General features: G+C 51.1%; 1 long non-coding RNA gene across 1 annotated transcript; it reads left to right on the top strand.

Annotated features, from left to right (window-relative positions):
• Nucleotides 1-1,987: 1,987 nt before the first annotated feature.
• LOC122219006 lies at nt 1,988-5,768 on the top strand. The gene is made up of 2 exons (XR_006202215.1): nt 1,988-2,069; nt 5,558-5,768. It is a non-coding gene; the product is annotated as an uncharacterized LOC122219006 (long non-coding RNA).
• The last annotated feature ends 1,993 nt before the right edge of the window (nt 5,769-7,761 follow it).

Below are 7,761 nucleotides of genomic sequence, written 5' to 3'. Positions count from 1 at the left end.
GATCCCAGTTGCTGGAAGGACAGGGGGCAGCTGAACAGGAGGACGGGGGCGGGGGTCAGCCCAGCAGCACCGCACTCCCCGCAGTGAGATGGGCAGATAGAAAAGCATTGGCCACTGTACTTTCTCTGGTAGGAAGGACTTTGTGGAATCGCGGGGACAGAGAAGCAGGTGGCGGGGGGGTCTGGTCTACAAGACAGAAGCCAGTATTATAATAAGCTGCATCCAAAGGACCACCCAGAGTCACACCGTGCTTTGTAAGACAGTCACAGCAGGTGTCTTGGCTATCCGTTTGCTGTATAACAAGCCACCACAAAACTTAGGGGCTTGAGACAACAGTGATCACTTATTTTGCTCAGGATGCTGCCATCTGGGCAGGGCTTGGTGGGGACAGCTGGCCTCTGCTCCCCATCGAATTAGCTGGGCTGCTCAACTAGAGGTGGGAGGATCACTTTCCAAGTGGCCCATCTGGCTGGGGAGTTGGTGCTGGCTGTCAGCTAGGAGCCTGCTGGGTCCTCAGCTCCATATGGGTCTCTCCACCCACCATTTGGACTTCCTCACAGCATGGTGGCCGAGTCTCCAAACAGAAGGCAGAAGTGCATGACTTTTTTACTACCTAGCCTCCGAAGCCACATGGTGTCACTTTAGCTATACTCCGTTGGTCGAGATAGTCACAAAGATCTGCCCTGGTTCAAGGAGGAGGGGGAGAGGGAAGGTTCTAGAAGAGCATATGGCATGAGAGATGCTGCTCCACCATCTTCGGAAAATGGCAATGTCAAGGCAGGTGATGGCAATCCAGGGTCAGGTGATGGCTAGAGACCTAGGCAAGCAGCCAACCAAGGCGTCAGCACCGGACTGGGATTTGGTGGCAGGACCTCAGCCCCTGGGGCGGGGGGGGGGGGGGGTTGGAGGGGGGACAGCTGATAAGAGCAGGGCCAAGCCTGGGAGTTTATTAGCAGATGGTGTGACAGAGTGGTCAAGAGCAGATTCTAGAGCCAGATTCCCTGCATTTGAATCCTGGCTTCACCAGTTAGTAGTTTAAGATCTGAGGCAAGGAGCCTGACCCCTCTTGGCCTCGGTTTCCCCATCTGTTAAATGGGATAACAATAGAACATACCTCACAGGTTTGTTGTGAGGATTCAGCCAGTTAATAGAAGTAAGAGCTTAGAACAGTGTCTGGCCCTCAGCAAATGCTGTGTAAGGATAAGCTAATATTGGTAATAGACTCTTTTCACAGAAAAGCACCAGAAACCAAACAGGGAACAGAACTGCCAAATGGTGTGTATCAGAGCTCCGAAGAGAGGCAAACTTCCAGGAATGAGAACTTCTGGTAACAAGAGGGATGCCCCTGGGGGGGGGGCGGGGGTCCCAGAGGCCTGGGAGGAGGTGGGGCCTAAGGCGGATTCTTGGTGCGTGAGGGAGGTGTCCTTGGAGCAGAGACAATGGTCTCTCAGCCCGGAGCCTGGAGGTCCTGCCGGGCTCAGAGGCAATACCAAGTTCAAACACTATAAAATGCTCTGCAATGTTGTTCGAGCAATAAAAATAGCAAGGAGTCCTGAGGCTACTTAGAAATAGAACAACTGTTTTCTCCTTAATGAGCCGCCATACGCAGCATTTAATTAAAACTGCAAGAGCTTCCCAGGAACGTGGACCGAGGGAGCGTGCAAGGCAGGGTCACAGGTGCTTGCTTGTCAGGGCTGGGGGTGCCTCTCAGGGGTGGGGCGCAGGCGCACCCCCACCCCACTCCTTTCTGCTTTCCGGTTTCCCAGGAACCCTCCTAATGGTTTCCACCGGCTCTTCATCGTGGTGAACAGTCACTCTCCACTGGCTTCAAGTATCTGTGGGGCAGCCTAGGGTAACTTGCTTTGCCTCTCTGAGCTTTAGTTTCCCCATCTGGAAAATAGAGATAATGAGGCATCCTTGATAGAGATACATCCTGGAGGTGCCCGACACTCATTTTCTTCCCTCCCAGACTTTCGTGCTCAGGACAGTGGATGCTTTGAGGGCTGCGGGTATCGTTTTCCAAGCCACATCCTGTACGGTGCTCCTTGGAAAGGGGCTTCCAAAGTCAGGTAAGTCTGGAAACAAGGTGCTCTCCATGCACTCCTCCCCACTCGCAGGGGGCAAAAAACATGGGTATTTTAAATGCTCTGAGAAGTTCTTATCTGAAGAATCCTGCTTTGTTGAACCTTGCGTTCTAAAATGTCTCACCGTGGAAACACTTCTAAACTGATTTCACATAAATTTTCTTTATTTGTTTCACCCATTAGCATCATGGGGGGGGGGCAAAGGAAACACTGAGATGGCACAAATCACACGTGCAAACCTCTTCATCTCTGTCAACTGTCTTCTCATCTGAGAAACGAGGGTAATTAACACCCACCTTGCAGGTGGCTCTGAAGATTAGATGCAGTATACACAAAACACCCGCCCCACGGCCTGGCCCACGATGGGCCAGCCAGCAGTGAGCTGAAGCTGCTGTGACTTACACAGGCACACAGGTACAGGAAATGATACAGAAGGATGTGGATACCAAAGGTGAGAAATGAGGCAGGGGCTTGGCCAAAGAGGGTGAGACCAGCACAGGCTGACTGGGGCTGAGCCCAGGGGTCCTTAAATCTCCTAGACCAACCCAGGGATTGTTCCCAGCACCAGGGGCAGAGCAGGGCCTGCAGGAGAGGGATGCGTGGCCTTGGCAAGGGCTTGGCAGACCACTGGGCACAGGGGCAGGTAAGGAAGTCATTTATTAACTATATTTATTGAGCACCTACCACCTGCCCGGCACTCTTAGCCACAGAGGAAACATCAGTGAACCAAAGTCCCTGCCCTCGTGGACGTTACACTGTCAACACATTTTCTTAAAATTACTAATTCATTAGGTGAGAATAAGTGCAAAAATAAATAAATAAATAAGCCGAGTAAAGGGGTAGATAATGATGATGGGTGGGTGTTACTTCTAATAGGATGGTCAGGGAGAGCCTCTCAGAAGAGGTGATATGAGCAGAAAGTGAAGACAGGAAGGTGACTGCAGGTTCTCTGAGTCATTTCCTCCTCCTCCTTCTCCTCCTCCTCCTCCTCCTCCTCCTCATCATCATCATCAATGAGATCATCTATCTCTAAGGCCCCACCGACCTCCTCACCTGCTGAGCTAAGCAAGACCGGTTCAGGAACAGGCCTTCCTGGGGTGCAGTTCCAGAACTGGCCACAAGGTGGAGGTAGTGACTCTAACCCGGTCCAGGGGCCTAGAGTCTGTTGAGGAATCCAGAAGACCCTTGAATTCAAGGCTCCCGCCCCTAGAATCCTATCAAGGTTGAGAATAATCTCTGGCTGTCTGCAGCCACAGGCACCCCATATAATCTGAGGTGGTAAACACCCCCCACGGTGTGGTGGGGGCCTTTGGCCATCTGCCACCCGGTGTGTGGGAGGCTTGGGACTGGGGGAGGGAGAGAGAGTGAGAGCCCCACAGAACTTTCAGGGAGGCTGAGGGAGGGAGGGGTGCACAGCCCCCCAGCACAAGATCCAGGGTTTCCAGGGCTGAGACTGGCACCACCCAGAGAGCAGTTCCAGCCAGGACTTCTTCTCATGATGGGGGATGGCTGTGGAGGTTTAAGACATCCATCTGCCTTTGGCTGAGGGGGAAGGCAGGTGAGGAAGCGGGAAGTGGAGAGAGAATTGGCTATAAAAGCTGAGTCCTGAGTTCAGTACAGTCAGGCTTCGGGGAGTAACAACCACGCGTGTGCGGTTTATGGCTGGCTAGCTGTGCCTATAAATTCATCTGAGCATTGGGAGAGGCGGCTGTGAGCTTGCTGGTTGCCTGCCACGATTTGGGGTGAAGGGGACCCATTCAGAGCCCCCAGCCCTGTTTTCCCTTGGGCATAGCTACAGGACGGTCCTTGGTGGCAGAACCGCCAAGACCCCCTGTTTGGGGTCTCCCCCAAGCTCCCACTGGAAAGGTGGCTTGCTCTCCTTGGCAGCCAGGACCTACCTCCATCCCCCCTCACTGAGAGGATTGATTGCCTTCCCAGACTCATTCCAGGGAGGCAGAGTTGCAGGATTTCCACTTTACCTGGCATTTTGCTCCCCAGTAACATGAACAGATGCTGCAGGGCTCTCTCTGAGGATCCCCAGGTAAGGAGGGTAGATTCTCCCCAGTGAGGTTCTTTGCTTTCCTCTGGGAGGAGAAATCCATTTTGCACTGCTCTGTGATTTCACTAACCTTTAAATGCACGGGCTGAGGACTCAGGTGTACCTCCACCTGTTCCCCAGCTCTCATCTTCTGGAAGAGGGGCAAATAATACTTAGCTGGCAGGGTCATTTGGTCAACTTAATAAGACAATATGTCTAAATGGCACCTGGCACCTCATCAGGACTCAACGAATAATAATTACATTTATGTCTGCAGAGGACGAGGTACACCTTCCTATCTATGATCTTGTTTATTCCACCAAACAACCCTGTTTGGCACCTTCCACCTTTTTTTTTTTTTCTTATTTCATTAATTTTTTTTTTCCACAAGGAACATCTGAGAACGTTCTCATCATAACAGAATCGAGCATTGCATCATAATTTGGAGTAAAATACAAATGTTGCTCCTTACTACCCCCTCAGCGTATACCCTACCCCATCCTTCCACATACAACATATTCCCCAGAGGTAACTACTGGCGTAAGTTTGGTGTTCATGTTCCCAGACTTCAAATATATATACTTTTTTAATGTTTATTTATTTTGAGAGAGTGTGTGCACATGAGCAGGAGAGGAGCAGAGAGAGAGAGAGAGAGAGAGAGAGAGAGAATCCCAAGCAGGCTCCACATGCTCAGCACAGAGCCTGACACAGGGCTCGAACCCATGAACCGTGAGATCATGACCTGAGCCGAAACCAAGAGTCAGATGCGCAACTGACTGAGCCACCCAGGTGCCCCTATATACTTTTTTTTTTTTAAAGCAATACAGTCTTTGGAGCTGTAAAATTCAGTTCCACGTTGGGTAGCATTAGATGAAGATTACCCTTCAAGTAAACTGGAGAATGTGCACACCCACAGCTGTTTCTTCCAGGCAGCATTTAGCTTCATATCAACCCTCGATGTGCCAATTGCAAATGAGCTTCTTAAAACAGGCCTTCAGAAGGTGGTCTGGCAATACTATGTAAATAATTACCGGTAAGGTCTAGGTGTGTATGTGTATTCTCTGACTCACTTGTCTACCAAATGGCCACAGCCTCTGTTCCAAGTTCGGATCGGGGGATAAGGCTACGTATCCCAGGGACGTGGTTCTTTGGGCCACTTTCTGTCGAAATGAGGAGCCAAACACAGAGGATGTGTCTGGCTGCATAGAGGTTGGGTCAAGCCTAATTCTGGGTTCTGAGCTCTGTTTGGGCAGGGACAACAGTGTCCCGTGGACTCCGGGGAACCTGTATGGCTGGAAGCGGGCCACCCAGTCCCCACCTGCTGTCCCCCAAGCTCTCCTGGGGCCTGGAAGCACAGTACCTGCTGAGCCGCAGAGTGTCCACGAGTGCTCTTCCCAGGCTCCACGCTCTGTATGTTCTTTCACCCACTCCGCAGGCCAGCTGTAGGAGCCGGGTGCGCTGACCAGGGTCCCCCTTCTGTTGATGGAGACACTGAGCTTCGAGACGGAACACACCCAAGAACATACAACTAGAAAGTGGCAGCATTGGAACTGGAGCCAGCTGCCACGGGGGGGCCTCACTCATACTTGTATACAAGTAACATGGGAGTACGTTCAGATTGTATGTGAAATAAACATGAAACTCTTTTCGGGCCCCAGAAGTCACCTCCCTCCATAGCTGACCGCCCTTATGTGTCAAGTTGTGTCCTTCACACACACACACACAGTTGTGTCCTTTTCACACACACACACACACACACACACACAGAGTTGCTATTATAAAAATATAAAAGAGATTACACTATAAAAATATTGCTATGACCTTTCTTTACATAGCAATGTGTTTCTTTCCACATTCATGTATTTGGACCTATTGCCTTTAAAAAAATTTTTTTTTAACATATATTTATTTTTGAGAGACAGAGACAGAGCATGAGCAGGGGAGGGGCAGAAAGAGAGGGAGACACAGAATCCGAAGCAGGCTCCAGGCTCCGAGCTGTCAGCACAGAGCCCGACGTGGGGCCCGAACTCACGAACCGCGAGATCATGACCTGAGCCGAAGTTGGACACCTAACCGACTGAGCTACACAGGTGCCCCAGATAACATTTCTCTCTGCCGGAGCCTGAGATTCCTCCTGGCCCAGCTCCTTGGCTGTCAGCAGCCTGCAGCCCACTGCCTGCCATGGCAGATAAAATGTTATGTCATGTCTAGGGCTGCTTTGAAGCTGCAACAGCAGAGTTAATTGATTGAGACAGAGGTCACATGGCTCACAAGACCTAAATTATTTACTGTGTGACTCTTCAGGATGGTTTACCAAGCAATCCCTGCCCTTGATCTTATGACCTGATCAATCGCTCCTCCCTGAGAATGAAGGAGGTGGTCCTTGACCCCTTGTCCTGGTGGTCAGGGTGACCCAAAGCCTCTCACATGCTCCACCGTGACCTGGCCTCTGGCCAGGGACTGTGCCCCACTGCCGGATGGCTACACACAAGCAGGAACACAGCCTGCAACAGGGACAGCCAGTCAGCCAGACCAAGCTATGACCCTACCCCATCCACAGCAAGGTGAGAGAGTTCTCCTGGAGGCAGCACTGGTGAGGGTGGAGGTGTGTGGGGGAGGGCAGACAGACAGGGTTCTTTCTGGAACAGTATCTGCCAGACTGCAGAGGGCTCATGTATCAGCAGCCATGGGCAGCCCGGCCATGCCAGCTTTGGCCTCAGGCAGAGGGTGGGTGTGGAGGGAGAGATGGAAGGAAGGCTGGCAGCATCTCAGGCAACTCTGGAAACTGAGATCAAGAGCTCTTGGACGCCACTCCTCCAGGGAGCCTTCCCCCTCAGGGGTCAAAACATCACATGGTTGGACTGTGAACCTCATTCTTGCCACTCTCAGTCATCCCTGGGACTCCACCATTCCTCCTCTTCTACCCCTGCCCTGCACTGCTCTTGCGGTAACCATGAGGTAATGCCTTAGAAACTTCTAGTCCCACGGAAGCTGCTTTCTTCAAGGTCATCATTGACCTCCATGTGTCTGCATCCCACTGGTTAGTCACCTGTATCCTCCTTTTACTGAGTCTCCCCACATCCTTCGACGTCTGCTTTGATACCCACTTGCTGTCCGCTCCGTTCCTGGAATATTCATCTCCTGGCTGGTCCCATGGCTGGATTCTTCTCATCATTCCTGCCCCAGGTCAAAAGGCATCTGCTCAGTAAAGTCTTCCTTGTTCCTCAGCTCCTGATGGCCTCCACCCTGCACCATATCACACTCATGATTGCTTCAGAGCTTATTTATTTATCACTACTTGAAATTACATAGTTTACTGACGTGTCAAGACATTAAGCCAAGGTTCTGGAGCCTGACTACCTGGGCACAAATCTCAGCTCTGCCATTTCTAGCTGTGAGACCTCTGACAGCCTATGGTCTCCCTGTGCCTCAGTTTCCACATCTGTGAAATGGAGGTGATAGAAATCAGTTGCATGAGCCAAATCCGACCCGCTGCCTGGTTTTGATCAACCAGCAAGTTAAGATTGGCTTTATGTTTTTAAATGGTTGGAAAAAAAAAAAGGATATTTTGCGACCTGTGAAAATTACATGAAATAAAAAGTTTCAGTGTTCACAAGCAGAGTTTTATGGAACATAGTT

The sequence above is a fragment of the Panthera leo genome, chromosome B2, assembly GCF_018350215.1.
Source record: "Panthera leo isolate Ple1 chromosome B2, P.leo_Ple1_pat1.1, whole genome shotgun sequence".
In the NCBI taxonomy this organism is placed as follows: domain Eukaryota; kingdom Metazoa; phylum Chordata; class Mammalia; order Carnivora; family Felidae; genus Panthera; species Panthera leo.
The sequence above is the reverse complement of the archived record's forward strand: the minus strand, read 5'-3'. Positions and strand labels throughout refer to the sequence as shown.